Source organism: Paramisgurnus dabryanus, chromosome 4 (genome assembly GCF_030506205.2).
Source record: "Paramisgurnus dabryanus chromosome 4, PD_genome_1.1, whole genome shotgun sequence".
Lineage (NCBI taxonomy): Eukaryota > Metazoa > Chordata > Actinopteri > Cypriniformes > Cobitidae > Paramisgurnus > Paramisgurnus dabryanus.
The window spans coordinates 40,907,280-40,921,416 of NC_133340.1; the positions used below are offsets into that span (position 1 = coordinate 40,907,280).

Genomic DNA, 14,137 nt, shown 5'->3' on the forward strand with positions numbered 1-14,137 from the left:
AGCATAGTTCAAGAGGGAAAGGGATTATATGATGACTTTTGCTATACCTCTCAATACTCTTGGTGTGTGTGAGCGAGAGACATAAGGCGAGAGAGTGAGAGAGAGGGATATAATGATGTGTGGGTATTAAGGTTTACCTGTAAGCAAACAAATTTGGCAGAAGTCGAGAGCATGTCTGTTAAGCTTATGTGTAAATGCTTGATCTGTTTCACCCAGATCCAGAGCAGACAGCAGAGAAAATGAGAGAAATGACAGACAGTCAGACAATTTTGAAGTTTTCAATAATTGATTACCATTTCATACCTGCAGCCTGAAGAACTGCTTGGAGCACACCTGCAGACGTGCACATTTGAAAACCAGGTTGCCTCAAATTCAGTGGCATATGGTTTATATTAATAATGTAGACGTCACAATAAGCACAGCCCGGGCACAATCCCCGTGCTTATTGCACAGACGTGCGTCTCTGATCCCATTTATAGGTGTGGGTCCTAAGTGCTTCTGGTGGTGCAAGTTGTGCTTATGACATAGAGATGAAAGCTATAGCAGTAAAATCTCTTCCTGAAACTGGAGAAGAGTTTAATAGCACTGATGTGTGCTCAGTGCTTAAGACTTGATCTGCTCAAGTGTTCTGTATGTCAAGCACCATATGGTCTAAAGTTCCAAATGGTTTATTATTCTTCTTGAGTAAAACATTCACCCCACAGCCATTGTACCGTATTACTGCACTGTTTTTGGATTTGTGTATTTAATCAACTTAGACATGCTTACTGTTTTTAAGTGGAAAGATGCAGCAGATGTATCAACATTCATTTCTCATTCAGATGTTATTGCATAGCACCCTGGATTGCTTAGTTCTGAATGGTCGATCGCATCATTCTGGTCACAGATTTTTGCGTAATGACCACTAAACCAACCGTTGTTCCGGGCAACCGTTTTTTATGCAGCTGTGCTATCAAGTTTCTCATATCACTCTGCGGTCTCTTTCTTCTCACATGATAAAATGATATCAATTTCAAGATCAATATTTCATGCGCATTTATTTATTCATTTGGCGAGTAGCTGTGTAATAAGTGCTATAATGTAGTCAGATGGGCAGGGTGATCAGGATATGAATGAAGGGTTTAACTTTGTGATTAATGACTGTACATTATTCCTGTACTTTTTTCCTTTTACTTGAGCTGTTTGTGTATGATGAAATATTTTTCTATTAAATACAAATCTTTTCAATCATTATTTGCACACAAAGAAAAGTTTGGAGAGTTGGAAAAACAGGATAAATGAAAAATAGAGAAAAAAACAGAGAATAACATCAAGTGGCGGTTTCCTGGACAGGGCTTAAGTTTAGTCCAAGATCAAAATGCATGTTTGAGCTGCGTAAACTGAAAACAGCTTGCACTTATGTATCTCAAAAGTCACATCAGTAATGTTTTTTCTAAGGAGTTTGTAAAAAAACGACTTACATTTCATAATATAACTAAGGCCTAGTCTTTGTTTAATCTAAACCCTGTCCAGGAAACTGTGTGCTATATACATACATATATACACGTCTGTGCAATATATATATATATATATATATATATATATATATATATTTTTAGCATGTCAATATATATAAATATAGCATATGTCAATCCATTCTCACTCCCAAGACATCAAATATTGATGCATGGGCAAGAAAATATATAGAATTACAAGCGCTGACCAGCAGAATTATCAGGGTGATGATGAAATTTCGCCATCCTTTGTGTCTGGTACTGCTCTTACATCATAATATGCATATGCAGGTTTAATATCCAAGCTTAATTTTACAGGATGAGTCAGGATAGCTTACCATCAAAGGGTCAAGCGGACCTTATAGTGATGTCAAATTTATCAGCAGATTTTTTTATTTTTTATTTTGTACATTTTTTTTTTTTTACATTTTTTGATAATAATGCAGTAAGATGACAGGAAATAAAGAGAAGGGAGGTTATGTCATGAGCCAGACTTGCGAAATTCACATTAACCTGTATGTGGCTCAATGGTGCAGGTCATTGCGCTATAGTGGACAAGCATTATAGTGGTTCTTCTTACTTACTTACTGTACTACAGTAGGTCGTTCTTACTTTGTGTTGTTCTGTTAGTGTCTTTTTTGTATTTTTCATATGTTTACACATTTCCCAAAATCGTACCTAGAATGCGTTTACCCGACTCCCCTTATTGAAAATTAATCATGACTGACTTGTTGTGACTTAACGTTTTATGAGCATCATCATGTCTGATCTTGCCTCAGGCTCCATGCAAGTCAGGACCACCACTGGAGATTTGAAATCCATTTTTTTACGATCCATGCTTATATTACCTAAGCAAAATGCTTTTGCATGTATGTAGGACTAAAGTGTAGTTTGACGCTGATCTTGAGAAAAAAATAATATTTGTATTGACTGATATTAAATTACTGTTTGAATATGCCTGAACCTAAAGGGGATGTTGTAGATGAGTTTAAGCTGAAATTGGTAAGCTGAACAGTCAAAGTGCAAGTCAAGTCTGATCAGTTGTTATTTGTTTCATGTGTTTAAGGGTTTCATGTGTTTAAAGGTGCCATTTGTAATAATTGAGGTAAAAGATTTTTAAAAATTAGTTACACGCATCAAAAGAATGAGAAGAAATAAGGGCAAAGATGTCATTAAAAAAATGACAAGGTATAGTGCTGCAGAAATATCAATCTGAATTAGCATGCTAAATTACTAGCTACAGCCCGACTGGTGTTGTAATACCAGTTTCGACCATGGGAGGCGGTATGCGGGCCACGCACATAACCGCCAGCCAAACTGCAATACACGAATAAGTGGGAGTACAGCCCTCTACTAGTACCGCTGCATTCGAAAACTAAGGCAGCTGACTTGTTGATTTAAGATTGATGAATGCAGCTCAGAGAAATGCAATTCGGACAGCCATGGATTCGGACATGCCTTGATGCCTTCCTGCCTTGCAATAGGGGTTTCGGACGTATTTCAGTTCAGGGAAGAGAGCGGAAGAATGGCTAAAGCAAGAGACATTTACCACTAACACAAACATTTGCTGCAGGGAACAACGCGCTCGGAATCACAAATAAAATATGATAAATAAAGTAACCGAACCAGAGTAAATACTGGCACTGCTTTTCATCGCTGGAGACAACTAATGAACATGAAAGAAATGAGGTTCGACTCCGAAATGACAACTTTTCTTTTCGATTGGTAAGTAAGATGCTGTTAGTATTTCGCTAGAAGTTCACTTATAATAGGCATTGCCATAACCTATGCTCAGCTTGTACATGAACTACGGCTTTGTGCAGTAAATGTGGCTCCATCTGAAAGCAGCTGATGGCGATTCACTTTTAATCAATAAACCGGCTTCACTGACGAGAAGCGCAATGACTATCGCATGCAAATTATTGCGCATCCTTAGCTGTTAACGTTTAATAGTTAGCTCTACCCACGGATCCGATCCGGTTTTCACCCGTTATCTACCAAGCTGATGCTAAAATGTAACATTAGCTAAGAAGCTTGAAATGTCTTCGATTATAATGAACACCAAATGGACGCACGAAACGTAGCGGAAAACATTGCAATTTTAATGAGACAGAATGTTTTTTTTTGTGACTAATGATAACTTAGTTGCTAATGTAAATCAAACTTGATATATGCTGCTGAATTTGCAGCTGCTAAATTAAAATAGACCAACTCACTTTTCTGGAGGTATACTGCCCCCGTCTGTTTGGCGTGTGGAGTATGAATTGATTTTTTTTTGGGCGGACATGTTAAATGGTCCCTTTAAGGGTGTCACTCCAAACAAAGCCACACACAGAAATTTATTGTTAAAGGGCACCTATTGTGGCATTTTTACAAGCTGTAATAATAGGCTCAGTTTTGCACAGAATGTGTCTGTGAAGTTTCAGCTCAAAATACCCCACAGATAATTTATTACAGAATGTCCAAAATGCCCCTATTTGGGTGGGAGCAAATATGTGCTGTTTTAATGTCTGTGCCTTTAAATGCAAATGAGCTACAGCTCCTCACGTCCTTACAGACAGTGAGCGTTTTTTTTTTTTTTTAAGTTAAAATAGATCTGATTAATCCAGTCAATAGAATCTAGTGTACAGATTACAACTCGCTGAGGGTGGAGACTATGGTAATGTAGGACTGTAAGTGGGCGGGGCTTTATCAATGTGACCTCATTGCTTGCATGCACTTTGAGGGTTTTGCAGCGAAAGACAGTCAAAATTGTTAAATAACAATGAAATTATTAAAGTGACATTGTGAAAATAAGGCATTTCTATTACTGACTAATAACATTTTTATTGCCATTACAGTGAATTTACTGAACCTAAACGTAAATGAAAAATGGCAAGCAGTTTTGGACATGCACACATACTTTGCTTTGGAAATATGGGGACTTTATTGTGATGGATATGTGAGTATTACTGTATAATTTGAATAATCCTCAGTCCCCGGTGATCAGACATTTTAAAGATGGGCTTGTTAGAGCGATCACAGTTTGTTTTTCACAAGATGCATATCCCATTTGTAGAACAGAGCCTATAAAATTTGAAATGTTAATCCATTTATACAAGCTGTCTTCCTAAGTGTGTTAAAGCATTTGCTACTCAAAACAGCAAAGCATTTTTCTAAAATGACTATTTGACGGATTTTAATTCCTTTTTTCTTTCTTGCTTTTCTCCCACCAAATCATTTATTTATTTATTTGCTGTGTGTTAGCAGCACAATATGTCTCTTTTTAATAGTTTTTTATTAATGAACTATGAGGTACAGTACAATACATACAGTGCCTAGCAGACAGAGCAATTACACTGTATAGATATAGCAACATGATCACCAATCATTTAGAGTATTATGGTTATTTCTAATAATTAAGAAAAAGTGACAATGTAATCTTAAAAGCCATGTTATTAAGGCCTTGAATAGTGAATTGGTTTTGCAGCCTGAAATGCATACACTGTCAGAAAAAAAGGTTTAAAACTGTACCTTTTCTGTCACTGGGGTGGTACCCTCAAAGGTTCAGTTTTGTACCTTTTATGGGTATACAACACATTGAAATGTTGTACCTTTTGGGGTACAATACCTTAAGGACCTATTTTGTACCTTTAAAGTTACAGTTAAATGTTTTGTACCACTAACATTTATTTGGTACAAAATTGGTCCTTAAAAGGTTCAATGTGTTGTATTGCCATAAAAGGTACGAAACTGAACCTTTGATCACCCACAATCCTATGCGCGCAGCACCGAAAGCACACCTTTCAATGACACAATGACGTGCACTTGCTAGCCTGTTCATTTAACGTGTTCTTCGAATGCTTAAGAGGAGCCTCGCCTAGCCTCTGAAGGAAGTGACTTGTAAGGACTAGTCCTGCCAAGGAAGTATCCTTGACATTGAGAAACGGCTCCGGTGTCCTTGTTACATCCACATACTGCACAGATTCTAGTCATCTTTTATCGAGGGTTTTTTTTATTTCCCCTTCAGAGACCGTAAAAGCGTAGTTACTCTTTGGTTGGTTTTGCCTGCCGGCTAACTTCAAGTTGACTTAAGTTGATTTGAGAGCAGGTTGAGCGGTAAAAGAAGTTATTAGGCTTGTTCAACTTCATGCCGCGCCGCAAGAATAGACAGCCGGATGACGTCAAAGTACCGAGAGAGCGATTCGCGAAATCATATGGAGGAGTTTGCTTTAAAATCTCTCTCGCGGAATCTTGAAGTGTCCGGCTGTCGGTTCTTGCGGTGAGGCATGAAGTCAAACAAACTTGAAGGCTGCATTGGTCATTAGTGGGTGGAGCTAATGACTCGGTTTCGCGCAATGCATTCTGGTTAATTGAGTCCATCAAAGACAGTTACGAAAATTCCGCTTCAACACACTATCAATCTAATAATCGAATTCGTGCAAATTTCTTTTTTTCTCATGTAAAATGCAAAATGGAAATAAACTACTCGTGATAACAGGCTAAAATATCTAAAGTTTAATTCCACTTTAAGCAAACAAATCCAAGTGCATGTCTTTAACAGCTATTTAAGATTTAGCACTCTATGCATAACATTGCGGGACTAGAAGGAAAGATAATATTCAATTTATAAAATGATGGACCTAAGTGTGCAAAGAACTTCAAGGTGCATCCAAATTCAAAGGCTGGATCTTTTCGATGGATGCAGCCTCCGAAGTCCACGATGCGAACTGAAACGAGACGTTCTTGCCTTGGAGGGCATCACCTGCAGTTCCCGCCCACTGTGACTGTCAGAGGGACACAACAGACTTTTAAAAATAAATATGTAGTCAAATATTTTTTTATTTTAGAGAATATGATGCATTTATTCAGATTAAACTTTCAAACAGTATGGGGCGGTTTCCTGGAAGAGTTTAGATTAAATTTAAATCATTAAAACAGTGCTTATAATATTAAAACAGTGACAAGGACCTTTAATTTGCTAAATATATACACTTTTATTTAACTATACAGTTATGAATGTTTATTTTAAAATTCCCAGACATCACAGGCGCGCATTGAATCTTGGCATAGCCAAGGCTGTGAAGGATCTACCTGATGCAAATCTGTCTTTATTGGACAATTTTGTAAATGAGTTTGTAAATCAGTTTGAGCAATGTGAACCTTAGAAACCGTGAGAGAGAACCGATGCGTGGATTTGCACTGGCAACAGCAAATGTTAATTGTAAATGAGATGCTTTTCCAGTCAGTTTTTACTCAATATAAACATCTTGCTGACTGATCTGTGCTGTGCTGTGATGATTTTTATCCAAATAAAGTCTCAAATCAAACATTTTTAAAGGGGACATTTCACAAGAATTTTTTAAGATGTCAAATAAATCTTTGGTGTCCCCAGAGTATGTTTTTGAAGTTCTAGCTTAAAATATGATATAGATAATTTATTATAGTTAAAATTCCCACTTTGTAGGTGTGAGCAAAAATGTGCCGTTTTGGGTGTGTGTCCTTTTAAATGCAAATGAGCTGATCCTTTCACTAAATGGCAGTGCCGTGGTTGGAAAGTGCAGTTTAAGGAGCAGTATTTTCCTCTTTTGACATCACAAGGGAAGCAAAATTTCAATGACCTATTTTTTCACATGCTTGCAAAGAATGGTTTATCAAAACTAAGTTACTGGGTTGTTATTTTTCACATTTTCTAGGTTGATAGAAACACTGGGGACGCAATTATAGCACTAAAATATGGACAAAGTCAGATTTTCATGATATGTACCCTTTAAATCTAAGTCATTTGTGTTTGGGCTTAACCCTCTGGGGTCTTGGCTGATTTTGCATTCTTGAGCAGTTATGACCAGCACTGACATTTGTGCTTTTTTCAGTTGCTTAAAAACATAATAATGGCAAAAGTCTCATAACACTGTGTTCAGCACAAACTGGGCTACAATATTATATGAGCAACATGTTCATGTTTGTATTTTTAAGAGAAAATGATTATGGAGGGTTTTTGAAAAAGCAAAATTTTTAAGTCCATATAAAAGTATAATATAAGTCCACAAAACCCATACTAAACATGTTTTCACAAGACTTTTCAAAACAGCCTAGAGTTTTTTCTTTAAAATGATGTGAAAATCATTCTGCCTACTCATTCACATAAAACAATATGTAGATTTGAAGTCTCTAAGACACTTTTGCCTGGGAAAAGCCATATTCAAATCAAAAAGGCGAGGAAGCTCCTGAATATTTTGTGATTGACACTCGAGAAAACAAAAGACTTGCATAATGAGCCACATAAAGAGCTTGTAGGCAGAAATGTGAGAGGAAACTACTTTTTCGGTAGTAAAACCATGGTATACTTGCTCACCTAGTTTCCATTTCTGTCTTGAGGAATAATGGCTGCTGGCATGATTTTACTGTTGCATAAAATTTGGGTTGTTTGAGAACGTGGAAAACAATCAGAGCTGCACATACTTACGGGCTGACACTTGGGTGCTTTAAAGTGAGTTATAATGCACTGCCATTTTATTAAATTTACTCAACCGGATATTTATCAAATCAGTTACTGATCGCCTTACTGTATTCACTTCTTGTAATGGGAAAGTATTTACATTTGAGTGTGTAGTGAAAGAGTATGCAAGTACCGTGACATACATGTACCAGAAGTGATCTTCATTCATTATTTCTTATGCTATGTAAATAAAGATTACAAAAAATTAAGGTGCCTGGTTGCCTTAAAATTTTGAGTGAAAAAACTTTGTGTAAAAATTGTTTGGTCGAATAATATTTTTTGACGCAAAATTTTAAGGCAACCATGACTTACTGTATAATAAATACATTTTCCATATGCGTAAATGTAAGTGTAGTATCAGCTTTAAGAGTGTGCTTGGCTCTGCCCTTTGAAATTGTACTGGATATACTGTAGTAGACTGTCCAGGCCGAATAAAAATACTTTCAACATATTCTGTTGGGGGAAGCAGTACAGGCAATTATTATTTTGAATACTAATTAGGAGGATAGTATTCAAATTGCATTATTCCTAACAGAAAAATATATTTTTGTGATATTTGGAAGTTATTCACAGTTTAGGTTGCTGTTTTTAAAGAAATCAACGGCAATTCTACGATGTGTTTTTAAACTTTGGAGAACTTGATCCATTAACTTGGAAAGCACTGAGGATGCATTACGTCATGTAGGATGAAGAAGCTTTGGGTCATTTTTGGCCATGGTGAGACAGATGTCTGTACCTGTTAACTGTCACAAACGCTCCATGTGAGAGTAGCTCTAATTGGAGTTCTGCGTTGTCAAGGCAATATGCGCCTGCCAGCAAGACTGTCCCACATCTACATGTCATTTTGTCCTCATCTGTCTCTCGGCCCGACAGCAGCATCTGTTGTACAGATACCTAATAGGGGGTTTCATTGAGTTTGTGTTTGTTACACACTGGGATGTTCTTGTGTTAAGTTATGATGGCCATATGGCCAAAGAATTGCTTTTCAATGCTGTTGTATGTTTGAGTGCTCATGGGAAGGGAGTCGTATTCTTAGAAACAAGAAAGTTTTTTTTAGTTATCTGGGTTTTTTCTTGGCTGATGTGTGCCCAGCAGCAAGTGAGCGAGTATTGATCTCTGTTTTCTGCTTAAGTGTTTATGCCAGGTGATCTTGCGATTCACAGCTGTTTGTTAAATGTACTGTACACGGGGTGCAGCTTCCCATTTATTGGGGATGGAATACAACAGCATTTATTACGCACATACCTATTGTTATTTTTACATTCAGTGCAAATTTGGGGAGTTGCCAAGATAATATACTTGTGGATGTGACATATTGGAATATGATACGGCACCAAGTACTGCAAAATATTATGTTTTAGCATTTTTTCAGTTCTGCAACTCAAAGGAGCGTTTTTCCAGACAGGGCTTATCCTAGTTCCAGACTAAATTGTATATTTGAGCTGCCTTGTACTGACCTATCTTAACATATATCACTGCCATTGTTTTGCCTCAAGATGTACACCAGTATTGTTTTATGTAAGGCTTGTTTGTAAAAACGACTTAAATGGCCTATAGTCCTGTTTTAATCTAAACCCCGGGAAACTGCAACAAAAGGTTTAACTAAAGACAATTTAAGTGCATGCTGCACAGCATTTAAAGTATAACTGGAGTTTTTATTGCATTGCAGGTCTATCTATAGTTAATAAGCTATGTTATAAACTGCTGCTTATGGCTTTGGACTTTTAGAGAACAAATTGATTTAGTATTAAAATTATACCATTCAGCAAAACAGGACTCTTGTTTTAAGAGTTGTAGTGAGAGTTGTTTGTATTGTACCGACTACAGTAACTGTAGCACAAGGGACATGGTTAAAAATTGTAAAAGATTTATCTCCACAATTTTACTGCATTCGTAGACATTAAGGGAATAGTTCACCTACATCATTTACTCAGCCTCATGCTGTTTTAAACTTCTGGTACCTTTTTTCTTCCATGGGACACAAACCATAAACTTTTGAAGAACATCGTGACTGTTGTTTTTCATATAATGACTGTGAATGGGGACTGACATATCATGCTTCAAAATGACAAAGAACCTTATAAAGTGTTTTTAAAAACCATGCATTAGATGTTGTGTAAGGTTGACCTCAATCACATCAATATCATTGGTTCTCACGTATCATGACTATACAGCAAAACTGATCTATCAAAATGTATCTAATCTATTATAAGATTGAGAAGGGTTTAATGACTTACATTTCAGGATGTTTGTCACATACAATTATCAGACGGCTTCAAAATACTTTTTTCATTATTTTTTATTCTTTGCAAGGATTAAATGAATTGAAGTGATGATAAAATTACATTTTTTTCGGAACTGTCTCTTTAAGAGTGAACCATAATAGGATTGAGCCTTTGCATACAAAAAGCTCATTGCATACAAACATTTTTTGTACTATTGTATCCCTCATGTCATGACTAAATAACTGCAGAGTAATTGTGTCGGCGCACATTAACTTGATAATGCTTAGTAGCGAATATCAATTATTTGACTCATTGCATTTATGAATTAGTAATTAAGATGCAAATGTGTTTAGTCAGCAGCTCTGTGTCTCTTTCTCCCTTAAATACAAACTGTGTGATGGCTTTCTTTCATAAGTTTCTCTCTCTCTCTCTCTCTCTCTCTCTCTCTCTCTCTCTCTCTCTCTCTCTCTCTCTCTCTCTCTCTCATATGTACACAGACATACAGTAGCCACAAAGCTTCAGTATTGACTCTTGGCACAAATGGAGTGGAGGCAGGAAATATCAGGTTATCATAATGATCTCGGTTCTTTCCAGATTAGGTTGGGTACCGTATGGCCCTGACACAGAGGAAAGGAAAATAATCCACACAGATACAGTATGCACACGCACATATTCAGATTAAGAGATATATTACACATTACTACACATTTCCAAAGTTGTTAAGTTGATGGATTGCCTGAAACACTAGTCGACTCTTATGATAAGGAGTTGAGTCACCTGACTACAATTAGAGTTGAATTCAACTGTTCCCTGTTCATTCTTAGGTGCATTTATACTAGAAAGAGGCGTAGAATAGACTAAAAAAACTTGATGCATTTTGGCCATTTATTTACATGACAAGGGGGTTTGGGGGGAAAACTTTTGAAAGTGCATTTCACGTTTTTGAAAATATATTTTTTTTATGGATGCATAAGCATACACTTAAAGTTGAGTCAAAAAGGGACAGCTGTTGGGTTAAATTAACCCCCCAAAATTATATTTGACTTATTAATGAGTTAAAACAACCCAGCATTTCGGGTTAAACCAACACAGCATAGGTTAAATTACTCAGCGGGAAAATAACCCAGCATATTTTAGACTGTACACTTAAATGTAACTAACTTTAACTCTTTCCCCGCAAGCGTTTAAAAAAAGTTACCAGCAAGCGCCAGCATTTTTTAATGATTTTCACAAAAGTTTAATGCCTTCCAGAAAATGTTCTTCTATGATATAACATACAATATATCAAATAAAAGAACAGACCCTGCTTTCAAACAAACATACAAACGGGGGGGAAAAAAACGTTTCATCTATCTTCATTTGTTCTCTATTTATCAGCTCTCAAATATGGGTAGATTTTCTCAAAAATACACAAAAGCTGAGCAAAAAGCTGATATAATTGCATATTTATAAAGGACTTTAGTTAGTGATCAGATTCAGTTTTTACTGTTTTTGAATCGGTGCATGCTTAAAGTGTTTTGTAAGTTGGGTAAGGGTGCCACCTAGTGGATAATAATGGAAATATAATTTGCCATAAAAACTCGTCAGGGAAGCGTCATTTGCAGGGAAGTGTTTTTTTTTAGTTGACGAGATAACTCGTCAATGGAGGGGAAAGAGTTAAGTTATAACCGGTTTTCTTAAAGAAAACATTTTATGACTTTCTCGTAAGATAAGCCCAAGCTGTATTTTCCAGTCGGACACTTGTCTCTGTGTAAACTACAAAAATGCACATTTTTAAAAACTTGCAAATTACGGTATTAGACTATCATATGACACTGGTATGGCATGCATCATACAAAGTTTTGTTTACGCAGATCCATGTGACAGCAGTTAAACATAAAACTCTTTTGGCACTCTAAAGGGGGTCGCTCACCGGACAAGAAGCGTCGCGTCGGATGTAGGACGATTCGCAGGTATCACCCATTGGAAGTATGATTACATTACATTAAATAGCGCAAGCTAAGTCAAATAGCGTCTACTTCGAAATGCAAAATACGTTAGCAACCTATGTTAATCATTAATGATTTGGGACAAATATGATGTTATTTAATGTTAAACTATGTGAGTGGTGCTCTGTGGCGCGACAGGGATTTGAGCAGCGTTCAGAGTTACAGCGGACAGCCACCGCCAGGTGCCGCCGATGTGCATACATTCATAGAAAATAATGTGTTCTGTTTTTAGATTCATGGCGCGACTTGGCACTTCTCATCCAGTGTCCGACCCCCTTAATAAAAACACAGCCACAAATTTATGAAACCAAAAAATATTTTAGAAAAAAATCTAGATAAACTAATCACTAAATCGAATAGTTGATTGTTGGGCAAATATCCAATACAGATGGGACAAAGTATAGAAATGATCCATCTTTGGTGTATAAACTGCCTATGTGTCTGGTTATGTATGCCTTGCACGCATGTAGTTTTTCTGATGATATTGTGTATTAGGGATTGTGTTAAGCTGCTGTTTTCCAAATGAGGCAGATGGTGTTTGTGGTTTGTGCGTGTATGTGTGCGCATCTGTGTCTAGGGGCTTGAAGGGCTTCTCTTTTACATTACAGAGATCAGATTGACCCATTTCCTGCACAACAGAAACCTAACATGAGGAAACACACACACGCTTATTTAGGGTTTTTATGTGTCACTGTTCGAATTCTCCGACCCCATTTCCTGCATCATCATGATTCCCTACAGGAAGTGACATGATGTGTGATCTTTTCTCTCTCAGCTTGGTAACAGTAAAGAAAGTCTTAGAGTGCAGCAGTTGAATTAAATATGGATAGGAGACGGTGAAGGCAGCATGGATGAAGGGGTCCGCAAGCACTCTCTCCCTCCCCATGATGTGATGTGATGTGACAAGCATGGTGCTCGTGGGGGCAGAGTTACCATAGCGATTCCCAACACGCCCCCCGTCTGCGGCAATCTTCAATGCACAGCATTCATATTTAATGCAACTTTTACTTAGTGCAGTAACAACTGCCCACCTAACTCGTTCTTTCTCTCTCTCTCTCTTTCTTTCTCAACGTCATATTTTCAGAAATATGATTATACATTTATAGGCCGGATGTTGTAATTATTAACTTTAGTTTTGTGCCCGCAAGTCTTTTAGCTTCTGTATTATCGTGGTTTCAAGAGGTGTAGCTGTAATTCTGTAAATTTGAGTTAGTTTTGTTCCCCTTATTTACTGCAACAAAAACTGATTTTATTACTTTAGCAGGTTTTATGTTTTTTTTTTTTTTGTTAAAAAATAGTTTTCAACTAACTCAGATCTGTGCTTAGATCAATAAATGACAATTCACTTTATTATATTAAAGTGGGAGAAACATTACAATTTCTATTGCAAAAGATAAAATAACTTTTTTTTCTTTTTAAAGCAATAGATTATCCAAAATGTTTTTTCTTCTTGGAACACAAAAATATTGCCACTTTTTGCCATGTTATACAAGTAATGGGGATAGGTCCAAAAAATTACACAAAATAGATTTGCCATTCATGCATGTGGTGACCTACAGCTCATTCAAAGTATATGTTTGCATCTGTGTGTTCCCTGTGCATCAAACCTATGACCTTTACACTGCTAATGCAATGCCCTTATCAACTGAGCTCCAGCAATATTTACAGAAATTAAAGGATATTTTCTTTTATTAAAAAAGACCTGTCAGTTGGTTTTTCAAAAGGATTCCATTTAAGTTTCACAGAACCTTTAATGCAAGCTAGATTACATTCAAGAAATCTCAGGAGAAGTGAAGGCCCTATGTTAAATGATATGTTGAAGAATTGATTGACCACACAGTAATTTGTTATGTGATCCTCAGTAAGTCGTACACAGAATACTAATTGATTAATGTCATGGATTTATTTCATGTCCTCCTTCGCCTATACTGACACATATGTTTGCTTTTTCAC

General features: G+C 36.7%; 2 protein-coding genes across 2 annotated transcripts in view; one reads left to right on the forward strand and one right to left on the reverse strand.

Moving 5' to 3' along the window:
- LOC135760994 (uncharacterized) overlaps positions 1-14,137 on the reverse strand; it is an 80,992-nt gene that overhangs the window by 59,914 nt on the left and 6,941 nt on the right. The gene's annotated exons all lie outside the window — the stretch shown is intronic.
- Positions 1-14,137, forward strand: part of ptprdb (protein tyrosine phosphatase receptor type Db) — a 94,249-nt gene that overhangs the window by 23,703 nt on the left and 56,409 nt on the right. The gene's annotated exons all lie outside the window — the stretch shown is intronic.